This window comes from Tiliqua scincoides, chromosome 3 (genome assembly GCF_035046505.1).
Source record: "Tiliqua scincoides isolate rTilSci1 chromosome 3, rTilSci1.hap2, whole genome shotgun sequence".
Lineage (NCBI taxonomy): Eukaryota > Metazoa > Chordata > Lepidosauria > Squamata > Scincidae > Tiliqua > Tiliqua scincoides.
Window position 1 is genome coordinate 55,329,298 of NC_089823.1, and position 15,213 is coordinate 55,344,510.

Sequence of the window (15,213 nt, forward strand, 5' to 3'; positions counted from 1 at the left end):
CCACTTAATTCCAAACCTCCTAGTCTCATGTCCCATTGTAGGTATCCTGGGTAATGGCTTTCAGGCTTAACATTCACTACAGTACACTACTTGAGCTCCTCGCTAAGCACCCTCAGATATTAGGCTGTATGACTATCCAGTCAACTCACATCTGATTTCACAAGTTCAAATAATCAATCTTCAACTTTGCTCAGCTGAAACAACCAGCAATTGGCCAATCCAGAGAATTACGTACTGAGCTGTAGGAAGATGGCAAATGCAAAGCTGGACTGAATAAAATGGATGAGACAGGATGAGATAAGATAGGCTAATGTGAAAACACAACACCAGGCCAGGCCTTCCAGGCTGCGATTCTGTGGCAGAGCACAGTGGAAAGCCAGGCTTTGTACTACCACCGAGGCTTAACTAAAGCAAGGACAGATATTTTATTATTAATAATAGTTATATAGTGCTTTGCAACAAAAAACATTTGCAAAGTGGTTTGCATAGCAGAATACGAGAAAAAAATGGTTTCTTGTCCTAAAAGGACTCACAATCTAAACCAAAATGGCACACTAGCAAGCATCCACTGGGCAAGACATCATCCTGGCATAAACAGGGATGACTGCTCTCCCCCTGCTCAACATAAGAAAGAGCCCAATCCTGAGCTTAACATGCCGGCTTACTGCTGGCGCGCACTGTCGCAAACATGCCATAAGACATGTTCACGAGCTCTAATGCTAGGCGAGCGCCTGTACTAGCCCAGCGCTGGCCGGTACTGGGCTAGCGCCAGGTGGGCACCCTGCTTCCGCTGCTCGGCGGTCAAACGGACCGCCGAGCCATGGAGAGGAAAGAGGAAAGTGGGAGCGGGGGGGGGAGGAAGGAGGCATTCCAGGGAGGGGGGAAGCAGGCAGAGGGCAGGGAGAGGGCGGGGAGAGGGTGTGATGGGGAGGTGCGCCAAGGGGAGGAAGCGGGGAGGGAGGGAGGCAAGACCATTGGAGCAATGCTCCACTGGATCCAAAACCTTCACATCAAGCCTTCAGGCTTGGCGCCTGACACGAAGGCTCTTACTTCACTGCCAACTTTGTGGTTGGTGGTGAATCGAGTAGCTCCATTGCGGGGCTACTCCCTTTATCCAGGGGAAGGGTACGAAAGTCCCCTTCTCCCGAGGTGCCACCTGCGGCTGCCAAGGGAGTGCAGAATGCCGTTTTTGGTGCTGCTGCAGCCACGCACCACGGGAGCTCAGGATTGGGCTCAAAGCCAGCATTTAAAAGGTGGCCCTTAACCCAAAAACAGCAAAGGCACCTACTATGTACTATTGGGCCAATCAGTTACTGATAACAAATACTGAGGTGTAATCAGTTGCTTACGGATTCAGAGAGGGAAAATTAAGCTTGTTCTAAACGCAGTGGCTAGAAGGCAATACACAAATAACAGAATGCATTACAGGGGCAGAATAATTCCATCTCCCTCCTCAGCTCTTTCTTCTTCACACTTTTCTCTTCCCCTCCTGAAGTTAGCTACTGGCCTGAGGAGCAACATAAACATAGAAATACATTCCTTCCCCTTCTGGAGGCTTTGTCAGTACATTGTTTCCACTTTAAAAGTAAGAGCAGATCATTTGTAAGTTTGAAATTCCAAACTTGCAATTATTTTATCTTACACAAGTTGCTTATTTTATCCACTATCTAACACAAGATTCAGTCTTATGGGGTTTAGTCAGGTGGTTCCCAAACTCTGCACTGCAACATCTTAGGGTACCATGGTGCACTCACAGGGGTGCCGTGGGATCTCCCTGGCTGCCTCTTCTACCGGCTTTCCCACACACTGCCATCTTGGATCTTGCCCAAATTTTGCAAGATTTTGGTGCTGCCATCTTGGATCTTGAGATATTGCACAAGATTTGGGCATTGCCATCCTGAATCTCATGAGATTTTGTGAGATCCAAAAGTACTCCAAAAGATCTCACTTTTTGTACCTGACTGAGCCAGGAAGAAGAGGCTGCAGGGACACTGCGGCCCCAGTTAGTTTGAGAACCACTGGTTCATTCCAAGTCTATTTTGCATAATCCCTCACCCCTGGGGCCCATGGCACAACTAGTTCAGCCTACAAGGGATGAGAAGATTTCCCTTGTTGCATTCATTTGTTGTTCATCTACTTCACTTTGCTCTGTGCTCCACTCTTTCTGAATTCTGACTAAACTGGGAGGATTTCAGAAAATTAATTCTTTGAATCGTACAGCTTGCTGCAGCATTTAGTACCTTCAGTTCGTTTGCATCCCCACTTTTGTTAACATGTGCACATTGAGAAAACACTGCCAAACAGGCCAATTAGTTGTGATTGTACATCAGGCAGTAAAGGTTCTTTTTCTGTGCAGTATTTCCGAAGTGAAAATGTGCTCCTGCACTTTGGCAAAATACAATACACAAAACAAATGTTGATGCATTCAAATGTGTGATCACATCAGGGTGTTTGCTTGCTTTCGGAGTGTTTCCTCGTCTACCATGTGCATAAGTAAAACTCCATGCAACAAAACAAACAAACAAACCAAACCCTTGAATTAGTTATGCATATGATTGCCTCATGACTGCTTTCTTTCACTGTTTCATCAATACATTTGCATTGATCATGAAGAGGCAAAAGATAAACGGAGGGACTGGGAAGCATGGCAAACTGTGTATGCACAGTATTTTGTGCGAGCATTGAATTTTTTTTTTAAAGATACATTGTGCATTGCATCCCAATATTCTACGCATATCATCAAGCTTTTGCACAAATTTCAAGCAGCCATTCACAAAAAACCCATGCCCTTACAAATTGTCAATTAGCTCTCTTGCAGAGGTTTGGATGTGCTCACAATCAACATTTTACTGGTTTTTTTTTTTTTTTCCTTCACAAAGATTGGCAAACGTTCTAATGGGGAAAAGGGGGTCTTTGCAAGCGGTCCATTATCTTGGAAACATTCAGACTTCAGTGGAGAGAATTCATGCTTGTCTTGATTCAATATCTGAGCAGCTGTTTCTTTGGTTTCTTGGTAGGCTTATTTATCACATTATACAAAATGCTGTCCAGCCCATAGGAGACATGCTGCTTGTGTGGAAACGTCAGGACATCATCAGAGAGATCATAAGAACATAAGAAGAGCCCTGCTGAATCAGGCCAAAGGCCCATCTAGTCCAGCTTCTTGTATCTCTCAGTGGCCCAGCAGATGTCTCAGAGAGCACACAAGACAACAAGAGACCTGTATCCTGGTGCCCTCTATTGCATCTGGCTTTCTGAGGTAGCCTACTTCTAAAATCAGGAGATTCCACATTCCCATCATGACTTGTAACCTGTGATAGACTTTCCCTCCAGAAATTTGTCCAATCCCCTTTTAAAGACATCTAGGTGCCATCACCATAATAGATGCCATCACAACACCCTGTGGCAAAGAGTTCCACAGACTAATTACACGCTGGATAAAGAAATATTTTCTTTTGTCTGTTCTAACTCTCCCAACACTCAATTTTAGTGAACGTCCCCTGGTTCTGGTGTTGTGTGAGAGGGAAAAGAACATCCCTCTATCCTCTCAATCCATCCCCTGCATAATTTTGTAACTCTCAGTTATGTCCCCCCTCAGGCACCTTTTTTCTAGACTGAAGAACTCCAAACACTGAAGCCTTTCTTCATAATGGCGGTGCCCCAGCCCAGTAATCATTTTGGTCATTCTCATCTGCACCTTTTCCATTTGGATTATATCCTTTTTGAGATGTGACCAGAAATGGACGCAATACTCCAGGGTGTGGCCTTTCCATCGATTTGTACACTGGCATTATAGTATTAGCTGTTTTGTTCTCAATACCTTTTCTAATGATCCCAAGTGTGGAATTAGCTTTCTTCGCTACCACCATACATTGGATTAATCACAACTGTGACACACTTGTAGAGAGGAGGGAGCAGTCAGAAAGAGGAGCAACTCTACTATCAAAAGTGAAGGGATCTAAACATGGGACATCAGACTCATAACACACACCCTGTCAGTTCCCTCCAGTTCTTCTTTAGATACTAACCATACTTTTAATTCAGTTTTAACTGTGTTTTCATTTCTATTATTTGATGATTAGCTTGGAAGAAGGATGACCTGTTCCAGAAAGTAATGTTCACTGCGTAAAATTTGAGCATACTTGGACTTTCTGGGATTGCACATTAACTGTTATAAGGTTGTACCAATATTAAACGATTGGATGAAGAAGATGTGAGAGATTTAAGATGAAACCCCACTTTGTTTCAGATGGATTTTGATGGCTGCATGTTATCTCTGACATAGAGAATTGAAAGTGAAATAACATTTGCTGCGGGCCAAATAGATCATCCTAATACAATGGAAGTCTAAAACCTCATTAGTGGAAAAGGAACGAATAATATCACATGTCAAGAAGGAATTTCTCATGAGAAAGTATTCATTTAATAGCTTCAGGGCAATGAAGAGCACAAGAGTATTTGGAATCTATTATCATAAATTAGATTACGGCAATTGTAAATACAAGATTCTTTTTGCTTTCATAGTGTTTTCTTTAACCATTTTCCTATGTTATGTTTTGAGATCTTTAAATTTATTCCCTCGAGAAAACAAATACAATTCTAAACCGAACACATCTCTAGCATATTGAACCATACTTTAATGTTGGATGTATATTTCTTTTAAAAAATCATTTTAATGTCACTGTAGGGGCAAAGACATTTCTGGAGTGGGCTGCTCTTATATCCAGACCCAAACATAGCTGTCATTCATTCTACCCATGATAAAAGTGGTTGTGTGAGATTTTTACTTCAGGCAGAAACTGTGATGGGTTGCACTAAATAATTACCCACTAATCAATGGCTCAGGATAGCATGCCCAAACATGCATTCATCATGAACTCAAGCCATGAGTTTGTTTGGGTATGCTATCATATCAGGTAAACAGCACAAATGCAGGGCAATTGTAACCTAATCCAGAAAGTTGTGAGAATTGGCTCCTGAGATGAGTGCTGAGCGGAACCAGAGAGGCTGAGTTTCAAAAACAATGTTTGAACTCCTTGAAAAATCCTTCCAATTTTCAGTGACTTTTTTTTTTTCCAGAGTGCATAATCAAAAGTGCATGGAAGTGTTTACAGGAGGAGATGGAATATGGCACTGTTTCCTTGATAACAGTGCCAGGGCTCCATTTTGCTGCCTTGCACATCAACACATGTGCACATTTTTAAAAAATATGCGAACAAATCTAGATGCGCTCAATCTACATGATATTGTTGTGACTGGAATGAGTGGTGGAATACATCTTCTCTTGAGATGGCACAGATCCGTGTAGCCCCATTGGAGCTGATGCAACTTTACCCAGGGCCTGACCTAACCCCTTCTGATATTACCCTCTCTAGGTTCATGAGTGATGTTTGTGACTCTTTAACCGCAGCTGTTGCTGGTTATTTATCTGAGATTCCTAAATAACGTTGTCAGAATTTAAATAATTCTGGTATCTTGTTTTTAAGTTGTTGGGTCGGTATGCAAGTTGTTGCGACAATTGTAAAGTATGTCTTAATTGTGTTGTGTTGATATGCCAATAAAGGTTTCAGACAGACAGACTTTACCCAGGGTAAAGGGAAGCAATTTCCCTTGTCCTGAGCTGAGCCGCTTTTGGCCTCAACCCAGTTCTGGGTTTGGGATTGGGTTGTGTGTGACTTTGTGTGTGACACAGTTAGGATTGGGCTGTGTGTGACTTTGGCCCAAATCCTAACCCACTTTCCAGCACTGGCATAGCTGCGCCAATGGGACGTGTGTGATATTCTGCATTTGGGGGGCACTCACGGAGGCCTCCTCAAAGTAAGGGAATGTTTGTTTCCTTACTTAGAAATGTGTTGCCCTTATGTCAGTGCTGGAAAGTGGGTTAGGATTGCACCCTTTGTGATTTCATCATGCCAGCTACATCATCACTGATTGCCTGCAGAAGAGGGGAAAAAATGTTATGGTGGAAAAGTAGCAGGAGGCTAGGGAAATAGTGACTGTGTATGGAAAACACACACACACCTGAAAAAGGAAACACAGATGATTTTTCAAGGTGTTCTTACCCTGCTTGAAAACATACTGTTACATCATATGTTCACAGGCAAAAAATTTGGAGCCGTGCTTGAGACCCTTGAGACTCTGTTCCTGAACATAAGGAACTTTAAAAAAGAAGCTACAAAGAGGTGATACAAATAAACTCAATATTGTTGCCGCTATCTTGCCATAAATCTCTTGGGTTTCAGACAGGAATTTTTCTGCACTCTACCTGGAGATATCAGGGATGGAAACAAAGACTTTCTGCATGCAAAGTAAGTGTTCTATCCAAAAGCTACAGCACCTTCCATGTAACATAAAGATAAAGTAGGTATATGATTCCACAAAGGCTCCCATTGATTGGGGAAAAAAAAATCAGTTACATACTCTTTTGTCTGAACATTTCTAATCAGACATTACTTAATCCTTAAAAGGGTTCAAGAAGCCTGGATATTAAGAACCCTAATGGGATTTAAGAATCCCTCCTCAAGGCTGAATAAACTGAAGTGTGTTCTCAGAATAAATAACAAGATATTACTTTAAGAAGAGGACTTGACAGATAACCCTTCTTACATGGGGACATGAAACAAAGAATTGGATTAACAAATCTCCATGGATATGTAGAAACGGATTTTGGAAAAAATAAAACTTCTTTTTCTTTGTGTGTTGTTATTTGAAAAGGTAATTGCTTTAAACTACTATGTGGGTGACATTTCATGAAAAAGTGGAGGGAGAGGGAAGACACTGGGCAAATTAATGCCACAGAGGTTGCAGGAAAAGAGAATTTTTCATCAGGTACAGCAAGATTGTTCAGTTGTTTGGGGATAAAAGCACAATATTTGCTATTTGGTTTAAATATTTATACTCCACTTTTAGTACACATATGCATGTGAAAGTGGCTTATAGAAATGTAAAAGAAGATAAGGCTTGGGACCAGGGTATTTGAAAGACTGCTTACTTCTGCACAATTCAGTTCATCCCCTTAGGTCGTCAGATGAGGCTTTCTTATGAGTGCGTAGCCTAGGAAGGGGCAAGGGGTGGCAGCAAGAAATTGAGCCTTCTTAGTAGTGGCACCAACTCTATAGAGCTCCCTCCCTTTCCATCTGTGAACTGGTCCCTCCTTGGAAACTCTTTGGCAAGGCTTGAAGACAATCCCCCCCCCCCCCCAGACAAGACTTCTGAATTCTCAGCCTTTTCAATGTGGTTTTTACAGGCTTGGTCCTTCTGTTAAAAGGTGGTTACTGCTGCTCTTATAGTAGAACCAACTCTATGGAGTATCCTTGCTTTTGATCTATGAACTGCTCCTTCCTTGGAGAATTGTGTTCTTATATTCTACTGTAATAGTGTTTTATTATTGTTTTAAGGTTGTTTTAAATTTTCGTGGGTTTTTCGGTTATAGTGTAACTTGTTTTAATTGTGATTTTATGATTTTTTTTTTTTTTGTACTTTCTGTATCTGTTTTTGTAAGCTGCTTTGAGTCTCCTCAGAGAGAAAGCTGGGGTAAAAATGCTGTAAATAAAGAAACATACACATACATACAAACATGCAATAAAGGAACCCTAGGGAAGTGACTATTGACCCAATCCTACTGGCTGTTTATGACAGCAGAACTAGTGTGCCACTGGCATAGAAGACCCCGTGATGGTGCAAAGATTGCACCACTGCCAGGCTATTTGAGGCTGCTGGTGTAAGCAAGTAGAAATCTGTTATTCTTTAAGTAAAATAAGTTATGATGAGGAGGTATTGATTCATTTTGCTTCTTTTGTGTTGCAGCTTTTGGTATTTGGAACCCCCACTGCTTAGCTGTTGACAGTTAGAGATGAGTGGAAAGTAGTTGAGCTAATTGGATTACAGATTGGTGCCATAGCTGGGCCAACTCGGTGTACAATGTGGGATAATTAAGCAGTTTGCACTCGCATATCACAGTACATGTGTGGGAGCATCTACAGTGTCTTCTTTCAGAGTAGGGTGCAAGAGTGGAGGGGCAGGGGGACTTGAGAACTCACCTGAAGGCCTGACTTGGGTCCTCATTGACATATCTACAGAGTTTGGGTCTGGATCCAGGAGCAAATATCATGACACTTGGAACCCTAGATGGTTATAGCCAGAGTCACACCCAGAGAGGCCTGTGCAGAACTTGGCTAGAGATTATTAACTAGAAATGGCTAGGCTGTTGCAGAACTATTGCTAAGAAAAGTTGAATTCTTAGTTCATCCCTATTATAACTACCAGGTGTATCTTCCGAAATATATGGGCAATGGGTTCTTGATAGCAATTGCCTAATAAATTGTAAATATCCAACAATTTTGAGTCACTGAGAAATAAACAGACCAATCTTGTGTTGGACTGAGCTGTCATGAGGAAGCATTTGCGACACCAGAACAAGAGTTCCACTGTCATGAAATGGCTGTCGATAGTTTGTAGAACACTACATTGGCAACCATTTTGAGAATGCCGGAAAGGAGGGAAAGATAGAATTGGGCTCTTAACCCTTAACATGTCCAAGAATATGCATGCACTCAGGTAAAAAATAGAAATTGTTCTCATTGGATAGATATTTTGGGATATTGAACAATATCATCCATAAGACCTCTTAACAATATATTTTTTTATCCCCTTCAGATTTCATTGCACTGAATTTCATTTTACACGCTAGCTAATTCTCCTGTACTGTACGGTTGACAATCTATGACTTGCATAAAAGATTTGCTCTGGTGTCAAATCATTCTCCACACTAGGTTATCTGCTGTACTACATAGGAATAATCAACTGCATGCATAAAAAATTTATAGCATTTCATCTTAAAAATATAACTTGTTACTTACATTACCTGCATATTCTAGAACTAGGAAGCAGCCTGGAATTTACAACAATGTCTGTTCGCAACCAGCATCCTTTCTGTTGCTCAATTTTCTCTGAAGTCTCTGAACTCGTGCAAGGAAAGCGCCCTACAGGTAGACCACAGCTGCGATACAAGGACATCTGCAAGAGGGATCTGAAGGCCTTAGTAGTGGACCTCAACAGGTGGGAAACCCTGGCCTCTGAGCGGCCCGCTGGGAGGCAGGCTGTGCAGCATGGCCTTTCCCAGTTTGAAGAGACACTTGGCCAACAGTCTGAGGCAAAGAGGCAAAGAAGGAAGGCCCATAGCCAGGGAGACAGACCAGGAACAGACTGCACTTACTCCCGGTGTGGAAGGGATTGTCACTCCCAAATCGGCCTTTTCAGCCACACTAGACGCTGTTCCAGAACCACCATTCAGAGCGCGATACCATAGTCTTTCGAGACTGAAGGTTGCCAACGTGATGATACTGTCCTCTTGAGTGAGCTATAGAATGGATATCATGAACAGATGTCTTTGAAATTCCCAAGCATAATCCTAATTTGGAACTCTTTTCAGATCAACTTTTCATTATGTCTCTTCTCTTTAACTACCCAAAACAACTGTTTGCATTCACTAACTTAGGCTGAAATACTAACAACGTGCAATTTATACCCTGCATTTTTTAACTTTAAGTAGAGAACTTAAAGTGTTGTACAATAGAAGTAAAAAATAATGAATGCAAATCGTGCAATAAAAAACACAAATCAAGACAGCAACAAAACCCGTTAGAGCAGGGGTACTCAAAATGGTGGGTCGCAACACAACAGCCTGGGAAGTCCTGTCTCTGGCCCTTAAGTTGCAGGCGAGGGGGAAGGCAGCAATGTGTTTCCCAGGATTGCGCTGCTGCCAGGGACAAGGCAGCGTTTACATTTATCTATAGACAGTGCCAACTTCCAGGAGGGGTGGGTCTGGCAAGCCTGCAGACCCCTCTGAAGGGCTCCCCAAGCCTCCAAACATCTGAAAATAGTAAAAACAAGTTTTCGTTGTGAAACCAGAAGTGGGGGCGTGTGGCAGAGGCCCAGAAGTGCATAATAACTGCCCAGCTTCCATGCTGCCATAAAGGACCTTGGGCTGACAGATCATGAGTTCCAAGAATGGAAGCCCATTTCAGACTGGGCTATAAATCTTTACAAAACTGAAGTCCTCCATAGTTTTCCCCACTTATTTCAGTCAGTGTGAGATTTCAACTCTGCTTTCAATTCACAGAAAAGAAACATTAAATGACTTTCAAGAGGAAGATGTTTTACCACCTGAACTAGTACCTAAGCTAGGAAAATATTCTTTGCTTGAGATGGTAACATGATGATACCAATAATCATTTGTGATGGAATATTAAGTCCTATGGGAAGCAAAGATCCACACATTTGAGTCATTAATCTATTCATGAAACCCATTCAATGTATGCCTGCAGGGAGAAAATCATATTATTATGGTAAAAGAATAATATTTTTTACACTAGTATTTTCAAACTGCTGTGAGAATCAATATAGGGCATAGGCACTGTGACATTAACAGCAAGAGGAAAAAACGAAAGCAAAACCATATGTGTTCCTCAATTTTTATTCCAAAGCAAGATTAGGTGGTGATATCAAGTTAGTTCTGTAGAAGTAGTACAGTGAAGATTATAGATATTTTGGACTCCTTATGGTTCTGCGGTGACTAGTGGACATGGATTCATTAGAGTCAGCCATGCTGTGCACTGGCCAACAGTTCACACACACCAAAGAAACCATCTGCTGAACCTTCAGTAGTATTGGCAGTGGTAGGACCCAATGTTTCATCAGGGGGCAAGCTGGAAAAGTGCCCTGGGAAAATCAGTGCAGGCCTTTTGCCCAGGGTCCCCAGCAGCCTGGCACTGGCACTACTAGTGTAATTTGCTGCATCTATCAAGCGGAGAATGGGACATAATCAACAAAGCTTCTCAAATATCTCGTGACAATAGCAGGATCATACTACAGCAAAGTTGTTACAACAATAGACTTGAAGGTTTCAATCAGCTTCATCTGATTCACCATGGAACACGCCAGCAATGGGGTGAACAGACTCTCATAAGATGCTCCCATTCCCCTTGTAACCAGGGCTGTCTCTGCCTTGAAGCAAATGGTGCTGTTCACGACAGCAGTGGATGGCGGGGGAGTGGCAAATCAGGTGGCAGATCTGGTTTGGCCACCCCTGTCCATGGTTACAATTATATACTAACAGGTCTAGAGAATTAGATCCAAACTAGACAATACATGTATCACATATTGGGCCTGTATATTTGATTTTTCAAATATAGGCACTTGGATTGGCCCCAATCTGGTCTGGGACCAAATTATTGGGGAAGAGAGCCGTTCAGCCTACTTCCTTCCTTTGGTCCTACCTGAATCTCTCTCCAAGGCTGCTATTTGGAAAAGAAAAAGCTACAATCAAGGCAAATGGGAACTTTCTTTCTCTCCAGAAAGCAGCTGCAGACTGAAGTTGGGGCAGTTTGGTGGGGGGAGGGCTAGATTAAATGCGCACATGCACATGAAGCTTCCACTGGTTTGGCGATCATGTTAGGGAAGCTAGGGCTGCCTTCTTCTAATATTGCTTGATCCTCAATAAATGATCTTCCTCTATAAATCTCTTTATCATATAGAGGAAGATTATTTATTCAGGATAAAGCAATCTTGGAGGAAGGCAGCCTTAGCTTCCCTAACATGATCACCAAACCAATGGAAGTTGTAGCAGTTCCACCAGAACAGATTATATAACATTTATCTAATCCTATGGGTGTGTTATGCTGGCAGAAGTGCTGCTGGCATAATGCGCTTTGCGGCTGTCGCAAATGCGACACTTCCAGAGTGCACAGCTGGCTGCCACACAAACAGTGAGCAGCTGGGTCCATGAGAAGACAGAACTCGGACATCCACTAGTGCAGGTAAGACCATACAGGGATTGGGAGGGAGGTGGGAAGGGATGGAACAAGGCAGGGGTGAGCAGAATGGGGAGGACATGGAAGCAGGGTGGAGGGTGGATAGGACCTGGGAAGGGGCAGGTTCAGTGACACCCCATTTCTGGGCCTGATCCCCCTTCGTGGGTGAATGCAGACTTGTGCCAGCGATGTCGCTGGCGCAGGTCTGAGTTTACCCATGGAGGCAGATGGGGCTTATCCTGGGGGAAGGTACCAAATGTTCCTGTATCCTGTATCCTGAAGAGGCCTCAATGTGCCCCCCATGGAAACCCCCCCCCCCCATGGAATACAGGAGATGTCAGGTTGGTGCTGCTGCATTGCTGTGTTACCATGGATGGGGCTGAAAGGCAAATGGCATTTCTGTTTTTTGGGAACACACATTCCATGGTCTCTGCAGAACTCTGGTTACCTAAATCCAGGGGTTTAATCACTCCACCTCTGCGGCAGTGTTAAAAGAATGATTCCTTTAGAAGACAGGAACAGCACATTTTTTAAATATTTGCCCCAGTTCAAATCATACAGACAACTTAGTTATGCAGTGGAGAAATATATCCATATACTAAATTTCAGCAAAGACATCAGAGCCGTGAAGATCATAGTTAGAGAAGGTCGATACTTAATCATTTTCCCTAGCAAATATATTGGCATATTCTTGTAACAGCACACAGTTTTCTCCCAGCCATATATTATTTTGCATGCCATTGTATTTGTTGCAAATGTTAGAGAAGCCAGATACTATTTTGTTTAATCATTTGTATAAAAGATAGGTGGCTCTGACAAAATCTTCCTCATTTTCCAGAGAACCTTTATAATGATTCCCATGGATGTTTTCATAATTTGCAGGAGTGGGAGGTGGGGTAGGCTATCAGCACCACAAGTTATTTGGTATGAGGTCAGAGTTATTTGGGTCTGATTCCTGCACTTGTTTCCAGATCCTGTTAGCTTCAACTCAGGGGTGAGTCTTTGATCAAGCTGGATAATGACACATTCTGATGCAGTGTTTTCACATGTGTGCGTGTATGTCGACACAGTAGTCAATTTATAAGCTATGCAGTGAATGCAGAAACAGATGTGAGACCTGATCCTTAGATAGTTCATGCTTTGACTGAACTTCATAGCTGACTTATCATGTACTTTTTGGAATTGGTGGCTTCTTGTGAGTACAGCACTTGCTGGGACCACGGAGGGGCCACATATTTTTGAAGGAATGAGCCAAACGCATAGACACATTGCTGGTGCCCAGTTGGTGTGGACCCTGGAGTAAAACCCTGCACTGGATTCCCATCAGACCCCTGATGGTGAACTGGGTACTACCACTACCATCAGTACTGAGGATTCAGAGGTTGACCTGTTCAGGAGAGTCACTGACTGGTGTGGGCTGGTCAGTGAAGGTACCAGGAGAAAGCAGGCTGACCAAGGGCAGTCGCTCCTAGTGGTTAGCATTCACACACCACTTCCCACTTTCTGCTTTCCCTTTTTATTTATTCATTTACACAATTTATATCCCCCAAAGGGGACTCAAATCTCTCTGACCCTTTTTACTGGGTTCAGCAACTGAATCAGAAGGAATCTGGTAGTTCAATCCGCTGCCACCATTACAGAGTATAGATACCAGGCAGTTGGGGGCCATCTGTGAAAGAAAACTCAATTCCCGGGAGAGTACACAACACCACAGGTTCTTATTTAAAATCAAGATTGTGTTAGTATCTGACAGTCATCACATTTGACAACCCACTGCAATTACCTAATAGCATGGTCTAGGCAAGCAAGAATCAAAAGATAATGGATGTATTAAAAAAATACAAAGCTAAGGAATTAAATGAAATGGTGGAAAGGGGAGGGGGAGACTGGAAAAAAGTACATGCAGGCTCAGGGAAAATGCCTGAGGGAGGGACACAAAGAAAAGCTTGACTAAATTAGGGACAGTAACTATTAATGCTCAGCAGATGGAGCTAGGAGTCTAAGAGTGAGCAAACAAAAGCCCCAATAGATAGCAAAATGGTGACGTTTGCAGGTGGCTTGGAATAAAAAGGAGAAAGAAATCAAAAGTAAATCCCTGACATATCTAGCTAGAATTACAGTCCCTAGCACTTGCTACTTTGATTATCCCAGGAATCCTGGTCCTGGCACAAACTGAAGAGAAAGTGAGTGTGCCTTGCACAAACCTACACTAGATCTCATGGCAGACCTCGCAGAAACACATGCTTGAGCTTGCCTGTGCAGTAAACATAGTCTTGATAATGTCAGACAGTTACCTGAAGTTGTGGAACCTACCTGGCCTCTTCATCACACCTCTTTGGCTGCCCAGTCAATAGGTGCATGCCAATCAGTAGGAGGGTTAGCTACTCCAGAAATTGAGAAGAACCTTGAATCCATAATCGTGCATGGCTGGCTGCTTAAGGTGCTTCAAACAAAGGACAAAAGGTGCAGTAGGAGCATGTCTGAACAGCTTTTTAGGCCACTGAGCCAACACAGAGCTTCTGGGGCAACACAATGCCTCAAAGTAAGGAGAAATGGGCAAAGAAATAGAGGAAAAAAACCAGGCATTCATCACAGGGCTTTGTGTCTGATCTGACCAACCTCTGATGCCCCCCCCCCCAAAAAAAAAAAAAAGACACACATGATTCAGTACGCAAAAGGATTGATTTCAGGGAAAAAGAAGGAAGCATAAGGACATTCCAAGTAGAAAGAGAGTTCGGGCGGTAACAGGAATAAAATAGGTAGACAAGGACCACAAAATCAAAGTTAAGCTTGGAAGCAAGACAGAAAACAGTCTAATGTTAATGCAACAACAGGTCCAAAAGCTCATCATTTGCAACAGTCAAATCTACAGCAGTTCACTGCAAAGTGAAACCACAGTAAAATCAGCCATGCTTTTTTGTAGCATTGATTACCAGGTAGCAGGGGAGTATCAGATGGGCTTGTTTAGGCCAGTCGATTATCTGGGATAAGCGGAAAATTCCTGGACCTGTGGTGGGTTTTGTTTTGAGGGGAGTAGAAGAATAGATGGGGGAATGCATACTAAAGGGTGCTACACATATGTTTAGATCAGTGGTTCTCAAACATTTAGCACCAGGAGCCACTTTTTAAAATGAGATTCTATCAGGACCCACCAGAAGTGATGTCTTGACCAGAAGTGACATCATCAAGCAGGAAAATTTTTAACAGTCCTAGGCTGCAATCCTACCCATACTTACTGAGGAATAAGTAGAGCTAGGGTGCTGTAGTGGTTTGAGAGGTGAACTTATATCCAGGTTCAAATATCTCCTCTGCCATGAAGCTTCCTGGGTGACCTTGGGCCAGTCACTTTCTCTCAGCCTCACCTACCTCACAAGGTTGTTGTGAAGACAACAGGAGGAGTGCA